The 17,243-nt window shown below is 26.5% G+C and overlaps 1 protein-coding gene across 1 annotated transcript in view; it reads left to right on the top strand.

The window, feature by feature from the left end:
* The first annotated feature begins 2,448 nt into the window (after positions 1 to 2,448).
* Positions 2,449 to 17,243, top strand: part of LOC123523861 (uncharacterized) — a 57,557-nt gene continuing 42,762 nt past the window's right edge. The window contains exon 1 of the mRNA XM_045301601.2: positions 2,449 to 2,579. The gene's annotated coding sequence lies outside the window, so the exon portion shown is untranslated. The remainder of the gene's footprint in view (positions 2,580 to 17,243) is intronic.

The raw sequence follows: 17,243 nt of genomic DNA, 5'->3' as shown, positions 1-17,243 counted from the left end.
TTCGTACGCCGAATCCAGGCTTTATTCTGCGTTTTCCAGATAAATGACGTTACGCCATTTCTTTCGGTTTATCAAAAGTGCTGAACTACCTTTATTCATCGTCAAAACTAGAGTCTATATTTATCGCTGGCATTTATTTTTCATTGTGAAATCGGGATAGCTTTCATCAAAAGAACACCAGACACAACAGTTGTACTTGCGCCATAGTCAAATTTGAAAATCGAAATTAAAAAAGAAAAATGATTCACGAATGAAAGATGAAAGTTATTTTGTAGCATTGGACTTAGTTTTATATATGTTCTGGGTCCTATGGGAATATGTTATCCAATTAATGTTTGTACATAACAGAGTTTCACTGACGCCGAGGCTAGTAGGGAATGTGATGGTCATTGCACCTCTAATGAACATACTCGAGTTTGCTATTATTTTTGCTTTATTGCGTTCTAAACTTATATCCATATTATTGGTTATTTAACGAATTCAAACACGTTTTAATAATGTTTATGCAAAAAAAAGTAAAACGTAATTATATCAGTGTGGATGAAATGTGTTGTGTCTTGTAAGCCAGTACGTACATTCAATGTTGTATTTAATATGAATTACCATATTTGGGAACTCAGCCTTTTCAAAATCGCAACACTACAATGATATGCACATAACGAAAACAAATATGAAAACAAAAGGGTCATGATGACCCTGAATCGTCCACCTGAGTAATATGAACCACATGTTTCAAATGGCAAACTGATGCTAAAATATTAAGAAAGTAGGGCATTAGGTCACATTCATGGTCACTGAAAGTCAGTTTTTAAGATAGGTATGCAAAACTGTACATGTCATCCAAATTTCAAGGCTGTATCTAAAAAGAACAACAAGAAAGTAGGTCAGTAGGTCAAGGTCACAGTAATGTGACCTGTAATCAATTGGGTACATCAGGTAAATATAATTAAACAGTCTAGGAAATATGATCTGATAATTTTTGAAGCATTTTTTCCTATATAACTCATATAACAAGTGACCCCCAGGGCGGGGCCTCTTTTCACCCCAAGGGGCATAATTTGAACAATCCTGTTACAGGTCCACTAGGCAATGCTACATACCAAATATCAAGGCCTAGGCCTTGAACTTTCAGACAAAAAGATTTTTATTTTTTTTCCTATATAAGTCTATGTAAAACTTGGGACCCCAGGGGCGGAGCCTCTTTTCACCCAAGAGGCACAATTTGAACAATCTTCATAGAGGACCACAAGGCAATGCTACATACAAAATATCAAAGGTCTAGCACATGCAGTTTCAGACAAGAAGATTAAAAAAAAATCCTAAATAAGTCTATGTAAAACTTAAGACTCCCGGGGTGGGGCCTCTTTTCATCCCAGGGTAATAACTTGAACAATTTTGGAAAAGGACCACAAGGCAGTGGTACATACCAAATATCAAAGGCCTAGGTCTTGTGGTTTTAGACGAGAAGATTTTTAAAGTTTTTTCCTATATAAGTCTATGTAAAAATTGGGACCCCCGGGGCGGGGCCTCTTTTTACCCCAGGTAAACAATTTGAACAATTTCGGTAGAAGACCATTAGATAATGTTACATGCCAAATATCAAGGTTCTATGCTATGCGGTTTTGGACAAGAAGATTTTTAAATTTTTTTCTTTCTGCTGCCATGGCAACCAGAGATCTGCATGGAATTAAATTCTTTGAACACTTTTGAAAGGGGACTACCCAAGGATCATTCTTGTGAAGTTTTGTTTAATTCTGCCAAGTGGTTTTCAAGAAGATGAATTTATTAGAAAATGTTGACGGACACACGACTGACGACTGACATTGAGCGGTCACAAAAACTCACCATGAGCCTTTGGCTCAGGTGAGCTAAAACATGCATAAACAAGTTGAAACAAAAAGACAACTGCAACAAAACAAATGTTATTATATTAAATGGGATTTTTGCATTTTTATCAATGACGAAATATAATGGATGATCTAACCTTATACACTTTCTGACAGCAAGGCGAGTTAATACAGTTATATATTACGAGTTATATTTCAATAAGCTATAATTATCATGACTTAAATACTTTTACATGCGATTTGGTCTGTACTGTTTCAATGTTTACATGTACAAGTTCTTGGACAGGTTATTTGCATTCTTTCAACATTAGATTTTGTGAAAACAATATCAGTCTGAAGGCAAGGAGAACCTACTCAAAGCCAGAAAATCCGGTAAAATGTTTGTCTGGAAAAACAAAACACTCGTGATCTATGTTTCCTTTTATCTTGCCGTAATTGCACGGATGGTCACTGTGAGAGAGCGTCTTTACATTCTTTTACTTGTTCATTATTTGCTAGATGTTGTTAATCGACCGCCATCGATAAAACGAGGATGTCAATAGTCATTAGGAATACCGTCTTTTCCACGCTGATCTCTTCTCTATTCTTGCGCGCTCTACAGGCTCACAGGACTAAAACACTGACAATATTTTATAACATGCAATTTAAGCCGATTTCTAGTAAATGTTTTGAAACGTAAATACGGAACTGATTTTTACACTGCTAACTTTAAATGTGGAAAATAAATGAAAAGTAAGTACAATTTTGTTTGATTAACAATTCAGTTTACTTATTGCAAGTAATCGTGTCAAACAGACGATCTATTTTGATTGATGCAGTAACAAATATCAAATATAATGTTGATGAAAATATTTGAGCTATTTTTTAAGGGAATTTTATGCAGATTAGGAAATTAATGTCAAAATTAGTATGGTGATTTCAAAGCTTCTTTGAGTACGAAAGCAAAGTCATTTGCATTATGCTCTATAAAAATGATTCGATTTACATAATGAAACATATTTCCCTTGCACGAAATAAAACAATGAAGTTACTATTATTAGAACATTGTACTACACTATTCTAAAAAACATGGAACATATGTATGATAGAAACAAAAAAATTTATCTTACTATTTATTTTCCTGATAATAGCTTTTGTACACAATTATGCAGTCCGCAGGAACATTACGCCGTGTTTTTTTTTCTTCTCATTTTGCTGCAAACTTTGCACAATTTAAGAGCGACAGCAATGTAATAGTAAACTTTTTTTTATAATTTCAATGATTTGATTACAACACAATATGCATTATTTAATTATTATACTTATTGATGTCTAAATTAATAGAAACATCTCGTTATATTTCAGATGTTGTTTGTTTTTATCATTTTGTATCTTAAGCAGACACTTCACTATTGACTGGTACATGAATTAAGAAATAATAAATCTGTTCCTATATTTTATCAGTTAATAAAATATGGGCAGGAGTTTGGATGCGTAATAATTAAATCACGACTGCCCATGTTTTATTAACTGATAAAATTATTGGAATATACTTATTATTTCTATTCTAACAACGCAAATAATTCGCATTTTACAGTACTACATTTTCAGCGTAATACGTCATTCGGGTCATATGCTGTTACAATTTACCCCCTATGGTTAGAAATTGTTGCATAGCCAATGGAACGTATAGATATTTGTTTTTTTTATCAGAATTTTGAGAAGTATTCATAAATTAGTAATCTAACAGCCCGCAAACTAATTATGAAACAGAATCATCAAATTAGGCGAGTTGACCCTGTGTTACGAGTGACGAGCTTAACTTTTATATGACGTCACATCATTATGACGTCATACTTTATGTCATACATTTATGACGTCACCGCTGAATCATAATTGGGCTAATTGAATTCGCTTGTTGAGATCAGAACGTGTTATACGGACCTACACATAAGTCAGCATGACTTTTTATTACATTTGTGTTTTTGAAATGCTGTTTTCAACCGTTTGGCCCTGAAATAATTCGTATGTAATGGAACTGAAGTAGAATCTCTTATGTTACAATCATAGGGGGGTGAAATGTAACAGCCAATCATATTTTATCGTAGATTAATGTATAGGCGATTTCGCTATATGATTATATAGCAATTGCTGCGGATCGTGTTAGAATTTTGGATTATATGATTTCATATAAGATATTTCATTTTAAAGAAACCGCCAATGCCATAGATGGACATATTTTTAAAAAATCCCACTTTTCTTATTAACGCTTGACATTTTTTAAAAAAAAAAACAGCCCAATTACCACAATGACAAAAATCTAATTATTTTTTTTTTTTCCCTTAAAGAAATAAAAAAAACAATTTCCCACTTCAAACCTTTTTCACCGAAAAAACATCAACCCCTTTTTGTAATTCCAAAGGGTTGTCTTTTGAACAAAATATCAAATTCTTTTCTCAAGGCCTATAATTTTCAGTCATTTTACGGGGGAAAACACAATACGGTTTACAATATCCTAACACGTTTTGCCATGCTTAATCAAATGAGTTATTCAAATCTAAACTTAAAAAAATCTTTGTATTGTTTTCATCTAACAAAATAAACTCTCTGAAACTCGATGATAAAACTTACATTTTGAAATTTATCAACCGACACTTTTGATAAACAACTTTAGCTAACTCCTTTTTTATTAGGGGTACATCTTTATTATCTCACTTAAATAATATTTTGCTTTTTTGTAAACTATTTTTATTGGGGGGGGTCTAGGGGTAAACCTTGACTTCAATCCGGTCCTGTTCGAATCCGGTCCACACTAAAAATTTCGAATGCTCTTGATGTCCCCATTTAACTAAGCCTGTACGGGTTCTTCCCAAAAGAGGGTTTCGCGGTTTCGTGCATACACCGGCATTTAAAAACCAACTATCATTCCAAAGAGCTAGGCTAATTTTAGCCGACCCTTTGTCAGATTTGAGGGTGCCGGGCAGCTTACCAAGGGTTAAAGGGGGTATTGTGCACCCCATTTTCTATTTTTTACCTTGGGAAACTACATTAAATTTTTTCCCTTTTATTTTTTTCGTGGTGATTTTTTTTAGTTTTTCGTATATTTTTCATGATATAATTATATATTTAAGCAGGGTGATACTTTTTAACACCTAGAAAACACCCCCAAAAACTTTCGTCTACAAGTATAACAAAATTTGCACCGCTTTTCTCAAACTTTATCAATTACCAGGTAATATGATAAAAAAAATTAACCAAATTTCAATACTTAGCTCCCACCAACTTCAACCAAAACCATTCAAAACCAAATTTTTAAAATCTCAAAACTCAACAAAAAAATATTCGAAAATACCCCAAAAAACTGCAGAAAAAAATTTTATACCCCTCTAAAATCAAAAGAACCCTCAACACACCATTCAAACAACCCCCAAAATAAACTCAATTCACAAAAAACCAACAATTCCAAACCGCCAACAACCAAGTATAAAACTTCAAAAAAAAAACCAAATTAAAAAACCAAACAACCAAAATATTCGCCGAGCAAATAACATTATGTCAATAAAATTACGCCCCAAAATCTCCAAAACAAAATAATCAAGAAACAAATTTTTCCTTCAAAACGAGCCACCAAATACCTAAAAAACGTTAAAAATCTCTTTTATAACATGCGTCTTTCTCTCGAAAAAGCCGACCAAAACTGATAACTCTCATAAAATTGTGTAAAATTCCTGACCTGTCAACACCTAATTTTTTTTGACCATCTCTCTCTCTAACTCGGGTTTTTTTTATCAACTGGGTTTAAAAACAAACAATTAGGATTTAAAACTTGTTTAAGCTTATAAATTTTACAACTTAGGGGTTTTAAAACCCGTTTTTAACAACAACACAAAATTTCTGACAGTCTTTATCTAAAACGTTCTCTCGTTTTTCGGGGGCTTTACTCACTCTTCTGACTTTAAGGAATTTCGCGCCCTTTGGGCTGCGTATCTTTTTTTAACCCTTTGAACTTTATTTTTAAGAGGGCGCTATATAAATCGGTTTAATAATATTTTTAGAAAACTATGTATTTAGGGTTTAGGCAGTAAAAAACATAAAGGTCATAAGTTGTGGCTTTTGTTGTGTTTTTTTAAGACCAAAAAAAGAATAAATTTTTCTTATTTAATATAATTTCTATTACTATTCATTTTCTCAATTGAAATACTACAAAACCCCACCAAAATTCATTTCTAGAAATATTATCAATATCATAAAAATTTGGAAAAATACTCAAATTATCTACTGTTCAACTTCCCATTTCCCTTTCCTAATTTCTCAAATTCAAAAAATACCTTCGAAAACAAAAATGATAATTAAAAAAAAAACAAATTAAAAAAAAAACATTAGAGAAAAAAACCCATTTAAAATTTTTTAAAATTGACTGCCTCCAAGGAGACAACTCAGATGTCATTACTTCCCTTCTAAAATTATTGTGATCACGTTATAAATCAAAAGCAATTTCTATCAAAACCCCTTTTCAGATAAACTCAAATCTATCTTCTTTTTAAAAATAATTATTAATTCCATGATTAATTGGGGGGTTGTCACAAAGATAAACACTTTCAATATAGTACAGATCTTTAAAAAAACCGTTTGATTTTCCGTATTAAACCCTTACCTCTAAATTTTCAAAAGGAAAATCCATCATTCTTTTGGACTTACCCTTATTATTAAAAGGGGGTTTTCACTAAAATTTTTAATGACTGAATACGAACATGTAGACCAAACACCCCAAACACTGCATCCGTACAAATTCAATAATATATTGCATAAAATTACCCGATTTTAATAAACTTTAAATCCCCTTCCTTTTATATCTCTTTTCTCTCTCTCACCCCCCCCCCCCCCACCTTCTCTCTCGCGAAACCCATTTTTTAAAACCGTAATCATATTTCACCTCTTTTTATATTAAATGGGCAACAAATCTCTTTTTGATAAATCTTTCTCCACTAAAACGTTTGGGCCCCCCCAATTTCATTTACACTGTTAACAACCAATCAATGATGAATTTTTCCCCCAAAAAAAATAAAGTACGATATTTAATTTTTCAAAAGCCCTGAGTAAATCGAAAATTGTATTTCAGGTTATGTACGGCTAATAAATAATCCCCCCCTAATTACCGCTTTTTATTTCTTTACTTCACTGTTATATAAGGGGTTCAAAAAAAATTTTTTTAACTAACCTTCTTTTTTCCGGGCCTATTCACATATTCAGGAATTAACGGGTTTCCGAAACCAAAACATAAAGTAAATTTAAATCTCAAAAAGGGCTTACACACAAACCTATACATACACATCATGGGGAATAAAAAAAGGCTGCACTTTTTGCCCCATCCCCCCCCCCCTCTTTTAAAAAAATTCAGCCCCGGGCCAAATTAAAATTTTAAAAAAAACCAAACCAACCATTTTAAAGAAACAATTTTATCTTAAAAAAAAAACTCCTTTTTCCCCTAAATCTTTGATACAAATTAAGAGATAAATAAAACCCAAAGCCCATAAATTTTAAAACCATTAATTAAAAAAAAAAAACCCCGGAAGAAAATTCCTTATTAATTTAAAAATTTATAATTGTTTTTTCATTACTCTTTGATTTTTAATTTTTTTTTCTTAAAAATAATCAAAAATTTTTTATACCTTTTAAACATTTTAAAATAAAAATAAACAAAAAAACCCAAGTGTACTTTTTGTCTTTTTTGTTTGTTTTATTTTAAAACTGGGGAAAATTTATCAATTACCCCTTCGGGGAAATCCAAATGTTTAAATAAAAAATTTTTTCAAAAACCCTTTTTATAAAAGTACAAAAATTTAAAAAAAACCCCAATTTTCCACCAAACCCAAGTCGTCCAAAATTTTTTAAAATTCCCCTTTCTTTTATTCACTTTGATTTGAAAATTTTTTTACAAATTTCCCCCAAATTTTAAATTTTTAATTTTTAAACCCCTTTTCTTTTTCAAAATTAGAAAGGGTTTTTTTAAATTTTATTTTTTTTTTTTACATGGAATTTTTGTACACCCCCGGGGGAATAAAATTTTTAAACCTTTCCCACTTAACAAAGGTAATCAAAGGGGTTTCCCCTAATTTGCCCATCCCCAAAAAGCCCCATTTTTTTTGTTTTGTTTAATTTAATACCCCAACCCTACTTTTTGTTTTCTTTGTTAGTTAAATAGGGGATATCATATTTTCTTTATTACTACCAAAATCATCCCCCCAATAACTTACTAACCCTACTGCCCCCCAAAGGGCTCCATCCAAAGGGGGGGCTAATATTTTGGGAGCTATTTTTCTCCATTGAAGAATTTTTTTCCTAAAAAACCACTAAACCCAAAAAACCACCTTTTGACCTATAAAACTGTTTTTTTGAAATTGAAATTTAATCCCTTTTTTTTTCAACCTTTTTTTAATTATTTTTTGTGTTTTTTTTTAAAAGAAAAGGAAGTTTTCCACGAAATTTTCATTTTTAAATCAAAATTATTATTTTTTTTTTTAAAATTTTTGCAAATTTTTCTTTTTCCACTTAAGGTAATTTTTTTTCAATAAAATTTGATACCATTATATTTTTAAAAAATTATTTTTTTTAAAAACAAAAATTCTTTCCCAAATTTTTATTTCAACTGTTTCCTCAACAAAAAATTTGCTAAACACAATATTAGCTGTTTAAAAAATTTTAACTTAGCTGTTAAGTAATATGCTTTTTCTGTTTTTATTTCCCTTTTTTAATTTTCCCAAATTTAAAAATGAACAAACCAAAAAAAACTATAAAGTTTGATCATTTAACAATTTCCATCTTTTTTTTTGGTTTATAATAAAAATTAAATTACTCATCATATATTCTTTTTTAACTTGGTTTTCTGTTTCTGGATAAAAAAAAAACCATTCCCAAACTAAAAGAGACGGGGCCAAAGTGCAATTAATTTTTTGCTGCATTAATTTTAAATTATCTAAAAAGGGGGTTATTTTGAATTACTTTTTGGGTCTTGTAAAAACAAATACATTTTGGGGTTTTTATACCACTTTTCAAAAGGGTTTTTATTATTTTGTGGTTTTTTCATTGATTTTTCCCCCCCATTTCCCAAGTATACCACTTCTTTTTAAATTTTTCAAAAACAGATTAACCCAAATTCTTTTGAAAATTAAAGGGGAACCCAAAATTAATTTTTTTTAAATTTACCTACCTGGTTCATACCACAATTCTAAAATTTAAATTTTATAATCTTTAGCTTATTTATTTAAACTTGGGGGTAAAATATTATTTTAAAAACCCCTGAAAAAAAAAAAATTTTTTTAAACGAATCTTGATTTTCCATTACCATCTTCGATTTAATTTCTTTTAATACGAACCCCAATTATAAAGGGCATTATCTTTCCTATCTTCAGAAAATCCATATTCTAAAAATAAATTCCCTTTGTTCCTTTTGGTTTTTCTGAAAAACCTTAGATAATTCAAAAAAATTTTCTTTCATTTACTACCTTTTAAATTAAATTACAATCAATACAATTTTTCCATTTTGTTTAACCCCAACTATCTTTAATGAAGCACAATTAAAAAAAGCCTGACCCCTCACATAAAAGCACCATCGTAACTTATTAACTTAAAATTTACTTCAAAATAACCTTTAAAACCAATCAAAAATGAGCCTATCTTTTAATTGTAAATGATATCCTTTTTTTGTGCTTAAATTATTTCCCAAACAATATTAAACTTTCTAATTAAATAAATTATTGTTTCTTTCCAATATTTTTTTTAAACTTTTAAAATAATTTTATTTTATTTTTATAAATTACTTAAAAAAACGTTTTTGTCGACAAAAGTCCCCACCCTGACAAATCTTTTTTTTCTCTTTTAAACCCTCCTTTTATTTTTTTTTTAATGTTATTCTTTTTTAATTCCTTAAACAAAAATCCCAACTGCCGGGGAGTTTCTTTTTAAATTTTCCAAAAATTTTTTATACACAAATTTTTTCCAACTTCTTTTCCCAAACCTTTTTTTTGTTCCACTTTTTTACGGGGGTTTTTCCTGTTTTTTCCCAATTTTTTTCCCACTTCTAATTGAAATACAACTCCACTTAAAAAAATTTTCTTTAAAATGTAAAAGTCCCCAACCAGTTTTCTTCCCTTCAGCATTAAAAACATAAAAAAATTTTCCCTTTTTATTTTTTTATAAACTTTTTGTACATTAAAAAAAACAAATTTTAAATTTAATTTTTTTTAAAATTTTATGTAAAACTTGTTTCTAACCTCTTTTAAAATTAATTATTCTACCAAAATATGCTTAATATATTTCTTTTTAATTTATAATTTTTTTTATTAATTTCAAAACCCAACTTTTGGGGTTCTTTTTAAACGGATAACTCTGTTAAATCTCATACTTAAACATGATTGCACGAAATTCCCCAAAAACAATGTTTATAAATAAACACAATAAAATAAATTTGTACCATGGGGTTATTATTTTTGGGTTTTTATTCCCCTTCAGTATTTCTCAATTTTTTTTTCTCAAACCCAAGCATTTAAAAATTTACATTCTTAAATCCAACAAAAAAATTATTTTTAAATGAAATAAAATCTAAACAACAAATGAAATTCCAAATTTTTGAGTATCTGATTTTAAATTAAAATCATCTTACTTTTAAAATTTTTCCCCTTTGTAAAAAATTAATATCATTAACTTTAAAACCTTTTTGTAAAAAAAATTCTTTAAAAACCTACCTTTTATTAAACGAATTCTTTTTTTTCAATTCATCACTAATTTTATCCAAAAAAACTGGGTTTAATATATCCAACCAACACATAATTTTTTTTTTACAAAAATTAAAAGAACAACAAATCGATTGAAAAATCCTCGATATTTTTTTATCATTTTTAAAACTTTTTCAAATTAAACTTTGTTTTTTTCCCATTTATATTTTCGAAAAATTTTTTTTTAATAACATTTCTTTTTTTGGGTAATTTTTTTAACCATTTTTAAAAAAATTACCCCCAAATCCCCTCATTTTTTGTTTTTCATTATTTTTTCCGGAACTTTAAACCCAAAAAAATTTAAATCCAATCATTAACCTTTTTACTGTTACAGGACAAACTCAACCCCTTCCCCTAATTACTTTTTTAATTTCATAATTTTTATTACGTAACCTTTTTTTTTTTTAATTTTTTAAATTTTTTTTTTTCTAGAAGAATTAAATTTTTTTTATTTTGTTTATCTTTTTATTAATCAAATCAATCAAAATCATCTCTTTATTTTAATTACCCCTTTTCCATTTTCATCCTTACAATTAATTTGTTTTGACCATCAATTTTTTAAAGTTAAAAATTAAATTACCATATTTCCATTTGGTAACTTTATATTTATATTTTTTTATCCTTGTCCATATTAGAAGACATCCAAAATATTTTTAAACCCGGGTTTTTACTTTAAAAATTCCCCTTTGGGTTATTTTTAATTTTTTTGTTTTTTTGTTTATTTGGACCTTTTATTTTATTTTTCATTAACCTTTTAATCTTTATATTCTCATAACTTTTCTCTTTTTATTTAATTTTTTTTAAATTCATTTTATTAATCAATTTTTCTCAGTAAAAAAGTCAAACTTTTCGGGGTTTTAATTTTCAATTCTTCTAAAACTTATTATCCAAAAACACAAAATCTACTGTGGGTATTTTTTTTCTTTTGGTCTTCTCCTAATTTTTCTTTTTTTCGTTGTTCATCATTTTTTTCAGTTATTCCCCATTTTTTCTTTTTTTAACTTCAAAATTTTTTAAATACTCTAGAACCTGTCCAACATTCACCCAAAAAAACAAAAAACGGTAAATAAACCGATTAAAGCTTTTCTTTCCCATAATCAGTACTTTTTTAAATTTCTTTTTCAGTAGTTTTTTTATTTATTTCCCTGTATTTTTTATATTCCCTCCCCATTCTTCGGGAGACCCATAATTGGGGGGTTCTTAATCTGTGGTAAATTTTATATGTTTGTTTCTTTCTTTTCATCCCAGTAACGCTAATTGCTCCAAATTTCCATGTTGCTTTTAACACTTATAATTTTTTTTTTTTATTTTCTTTTCCCTTCAGAATTGGTTTATAAATTTCATTAAATTTCCCCCTTTGTAGTTTTTCTAATTTTTTTTTCTTTAATTTTTTTTTTAAAATTTTCTCATCTTTTCCCGACAATTTTTTCTTATTCCTTCATTAATTTTTTGTTTTTTTTAAAATTGTAAATAAGAAAAATAATTTAAAATGTAATATTTTTAAAAATGGTTTCCCAAATTATATAAAAAAAAGTAAAAAAACCCAATAACTTTAAACAACTTTACCTTTTATGCCGGGATCATTTTTTAAAATTTAATAGTGGACTTCGGATCTAAAAACAAATCTTTTAATCATTAAACAAAAAACCCTTATAATTATATAAATTATACCTAAAAGCTAAAAACCTAAACAATCTAAATACAGGTTTTAATTTAAAATTTTTAAATTTAAATGCAAAAAAAAAAAAAATAAATCCAAAAAAATATTTAAATTTTCACTGACCCAGCCAAATTGAACCTTTTAAAATCTTAACAGAAAAAAAAAAAGTAAATATTTATGATTTTAGTGAAAAAAAAATTTTCAAAGAAAAACAAAATACTTCACAAGACTCACAAAAACGTTTTTATTTATTTAATCAGTCTTACTAAAAATACCAAAAAGATATCGGAAATTTACTTTTAAATTTTTATTTGAAAGCCAAATAAAGGGGAAAAAAATGATATATTTGTAATGAACAAATTTTAACCCAAACTCTTTTGCTAATAAAACAAAACAAAAATAATTTCTTATAATGACAACCAAAGGGAATTTTTTAAGAAAACACTTTACTTAAATATAAGGATTTTTTAATGATGTAAAACAAATAATAAACCCACAGATAAGAAAATTTAAATTTGATATTATTTAATATTAGCAACCAAAAACAATTTTAAAAAACTTTAAAAAAGGGTTCGGATGTATCTTCACAAAAAAAACTTATAACAAATGAACAACTTTTTAAAATGGGGGGGAATAACCTTATTAACCTAGGAAATTTTAGATAAAACCCCAAAGGCAGTTTCAAACGGTTTTTGTTTTAAAAAAAATTTTAATTTTTAAAATACTATAAACCCTTTAAAACAAAAGTATAAAATAGACATAAAACAAATAAGAAAAAATTTGAATTAACAAAAATTTTAAAAATAATTTATTTTTAAAGTTCAATTACAAATAAAAATTAAAAAAAATGAAAGATGGGTTATTTTATTAAAGAAATGAGAAAATCTATTTAACAGATGAAAAAAAAAAGAATTTAAAACAAATTTTTAAAATTAAAAACAAATTAAAATTAAAATAGATATTAAACAAGAAAACTAAAAAACAAGATTATGAAACCGAGAAAAAAATTTTCAAAAAAAGTATCAGTTAGAAATCAAACAAATAAATAAACTAAATACTGACTTACAAAAAAACACCAATTTACTCGATAATTTTCAAAAAAATTTGCAGAAAAATAAACTAATTGGAAAAACCTTCCCAAAAGGGGGGAAAAATGACACACATTTAAAAAAAACCCTTTAAAATGATTTAATTCCCAAAAAAGAAACCTTAAAAACAACTTCGGATTGTTGTAATTCGCACACTCACAATTTTAAAAATGCAGATTAAGTAATCAAAAAGAAAACCCCGAACAAAAAGGTTTATTTTTATTTTAAACATGACACTTACATCAATAAACATAATATTACAAATTTTCACAAACATGAAATGAGAATTGCATATTAAAAAAATTTTTTTTCTTTAAGGGTAGCTTTTTTACCCCAAAAAATTTTTATATAATACAAAAAACGTCAAAGCTCACGCAATACCAAAGTCTTTTACATATAAAGATCATACTGTTCCGAATTTTAATCCTTATGTTAATTTTCTAAAAATACAATAACTTTTTTTTTTTGTGCTTAATATTCTATAAATTTAATCATACATCTTCTTATAATATTGGGGAAATGTTTTCTCAGTCTTTATAAATTCACATTAAAAAAAAGGAATTTTCTTCATGTCTTCTTTTGACAAAGTTCCATTTCCTTTTACGTGGTATGTTTTTGGGGCCTTCCAATTTTAATATTATTTATTCGACGACAAACAGTTTTGAAAGCGTTTCTATTTTTTTTATTTCTAAAACATTTAATAGCCGAAATTCAAATTTGGGTTTTCCACGAAACAACAATCTTTCAGAAATATTTACAAAAAGAAATTTTAACAATTTAAAATAAAATTTTAAAAAAATAAAAATGATCTGGGCTTGTGTTTAATATAGCTAAACAAGGGGTTTTAATTTCTGCAAACCCAACATTTTTTACAATCAAAAAATTTCAAAATAAAAAATTTTTTCTAAAACAAAACCAATTACTAAAAAAAAAATAACCCTTACAAAATTTTTGCTTTTAAATTTCTACAAAAAAAACGATTGTGATTTTTCTGAAAATTCTTAAATAAAAAAAAATTTTCAGAATTTAAAACTAAATGGGAAAAATAAACTTAAGTTTTCTTTTTTAAAATTATATCCAAAAACTTCTTAAAACTTTATTATACCGCGTCAAATTTAACATATGACATTTAAAAAAATTACAAAAAAAGTATTAAATACCACAGATTTATTTGAATTATTTGGATTACGAGTTAATAGATTACAATTATAAAAGTTTTATTAAACAAATCATATATATTCAAAAATAATCTAAAATAGGGGAAAAAAATGTTTTTTCAAAACCAACAAATGGGGGTACATAATCAAAAATATATACATTAGCAACTCTGATGAACTTTAATAGAATTTTCCTTATTGTGGGGGGATCACACAAACAAGTGAATAAAAACCTTAGGGTTTAAAAAACAAAATTGGGTTTTCAAAAAAAAAATTAAAAATTAATTTTAAAAAAAGAAGATTTTTCAATTCAACCAAATATTTTTTTTACCCAAACATTTGGGGGTTCTTAAATTTTTTAAAAAGAACCTGGGGTTATTTAGATTCTATCTATCATTAATTAAAAATTTTGTTTTTTTTTATAATAATATTCATAATAAAACAAAAATAAGTAAAAAGAAGACAAAAAAAAAAAGCCTCCATTTTTTTAAAAATACAAGGATTATTTCAATGGGGAAAAATTAAAGCTAGTCCGGTTAGTTTAAAATGGTAATAAATTAAGAATTTTTTTTAATTTATTTTAATTACTTTTTGATGCAATTAAATTGATAAAGGGAAACAAATTCACAAAAAATAAAAAAATATAAAATTTTTTTTAAATTTTCGATTAAAAATAACGAAAAATAATCTAATTTAAAATTAAATTTTAATAAAATTTTTCATGAATATGTTATTTATATTAAACTTTTTAACGTTAAAAAAATTCAATTTTAAAATTTTTGGGTTTTATTTTTTAAAAGAAAAATTATGTTTCTCCCAAACAATCATAAAAAAAGAAACTTTGTTTCTCTAAACGGGGGCTAAAAAAAAACTATTTCTTTTTTAAAGTTGAAAAAATTTCATCGTAAAAAAAGTCCTAAAATAAGAAAATAGTTCTTTCTAAATGGAAAAAATTACATCGTAAAGATGTCCTAAAAAAAAAAACTATGTTCTTTCTAAAATTAAAAATTATAAATCTTTAATTTTTTATTAAATCCAGGGTATAACCCTCCCCCGAGGGTTTAAACTTTTATCATCATAAATATTGATGTTTTTTTATAACATAAAAAAAAACATTATGTTTTTTTGATCTTATAACTTTAAATTTTTTAAAACTTTTTGTTGATTAAAAAAAGATCTTTGTAACTTTTTAAAAGCCTTAAAAGCACTCTTTTAATTCCTTTACTTTTTTAATTAAATCGACTTTATGCTACATAATTCCTTTAAAAAATAAACATTTACTCCTAAAACCAAAAACTCAAATATGGGAAGCCGGGAGCTTTATCTTTAAATTTTCCCAATACTTTTTATTTACCGAAGTAAAAATTTTTTAATTCTTTCGTAATCACTATTACAAAAAAATCTTTATCTTTATAAAAAGCTTTAACGCATCTTTTTTTAATTTTTAAAAAATGATCTTTCAGTAAAATAAAATTGCTGAGTTTTTTTTTTTTTTCTTTAAAATAATTTTTAAGAAAAACATCATTAAAATTTTTTTTTAATCTAAATGCACATCCCACTAACAACTATTTAATAAAAACTTTTTTTTTCTAATACCCAAATAAAATTTTTGTTAAATTGTTGAACAAAAAATAATTTTTCTAAAAACTCAATAAAATATTTTCATCATGTCCAATATTAAACCCCCCTTTCTAAAATTTTCCATCTCTTACCCAATACAATTGTTCTCAACTTAAAAAAATCCTTTTTTAAAAGAATTTTTTTCTTCAACTTTCTGGTATTGAACCCCAAAATATTTTTTTAACCAACTTTCATCAAAATTAAAACCCATTTTTTTGTTCTTTTTAAAACCCATTTTTATACATTCAAGATTTTTAAAAAAGAACAACATATTTTTTTTTTTTCATTAAATTGGGAAATATTTTTTAAAATCATATTTCCCCATTCAAATTTTTCTTTAAATTTTTACTGTAATTAAAACCTTCATGATTTTAATTTTTTTTGGCAAAGGATAATCTTTAAAGAATGTAATTCTTTTTAATATTTTTAAAACACATCAATTATAAAAAATTTTTTTTACCCTTTTTAATTTTAATTGTTTTTTGTTTTTCTTAAATTTTAAAATTTCCAAGGGTAAAGGGCCGACACCCAAACCCTAAAGGGTTTTTGGCGTCAAGGGAAAAATTTTATTTACTTTTTTCTTTTTTGGGTTTTAATCTTTCATATTTTTTTTATTTCTTTTTTATATCTGTTTTTAATTTTCAATCCCCCCAAACCCTTTTCAATAAAACAAATCATACATATCATTATTTAAATCAACGAATTCCCATTTTAAAAATTGCCCCACTAAAACCCCAAAATAAAAAAAGGGACGGTCTAAATTTTTTTAAATATAAACACAACCTTCTAAAATTTTTTAAAAACTCTGCTAAAGCGTACTCGTTTTTAGGTAAGATCTGGAATCTCCCCTTTTTTTATTTTAAAATTTTTTCCCGATATTTTTAGCTTTCTATTATTATCAAAATATTATTTCATTTAACACGAATAAAATTCTTCTTTTATTAATTTTTTTTCTTTTTAATTTTTTAATGAATCCCTGTAATCAAATTTATTTAAAAAACCCTTTTTTTTAAAATTTAAATCAAACCCAAGGCCCCAGTTCGAAAAATTTTTTTTAGGAAATTCTTGGGATAAAAATTTTTAAAATCTGGGATTTTTTTCAAGTTATCCAAAGAATCACT

This window comes from Mercenaria mercenaria, chromosome 3 (genome assembly GCF_021730395.1).
Source record: "Mercenaria mercenaria strain notata chromosome 3, MADL_Memer_1, whole genome shotgun sequence".
Lineage (NCBI taxonomy): Eukaryota > Metazoa > Mollusca > Bivalvia > Venerida > Veneridae > Mercenaria > Mercenaria mercenaria.
Note: the sequence above shows the minus strand (reverse complement) of the source record. Positions and strands in the feature narration are given on the sequence as shown.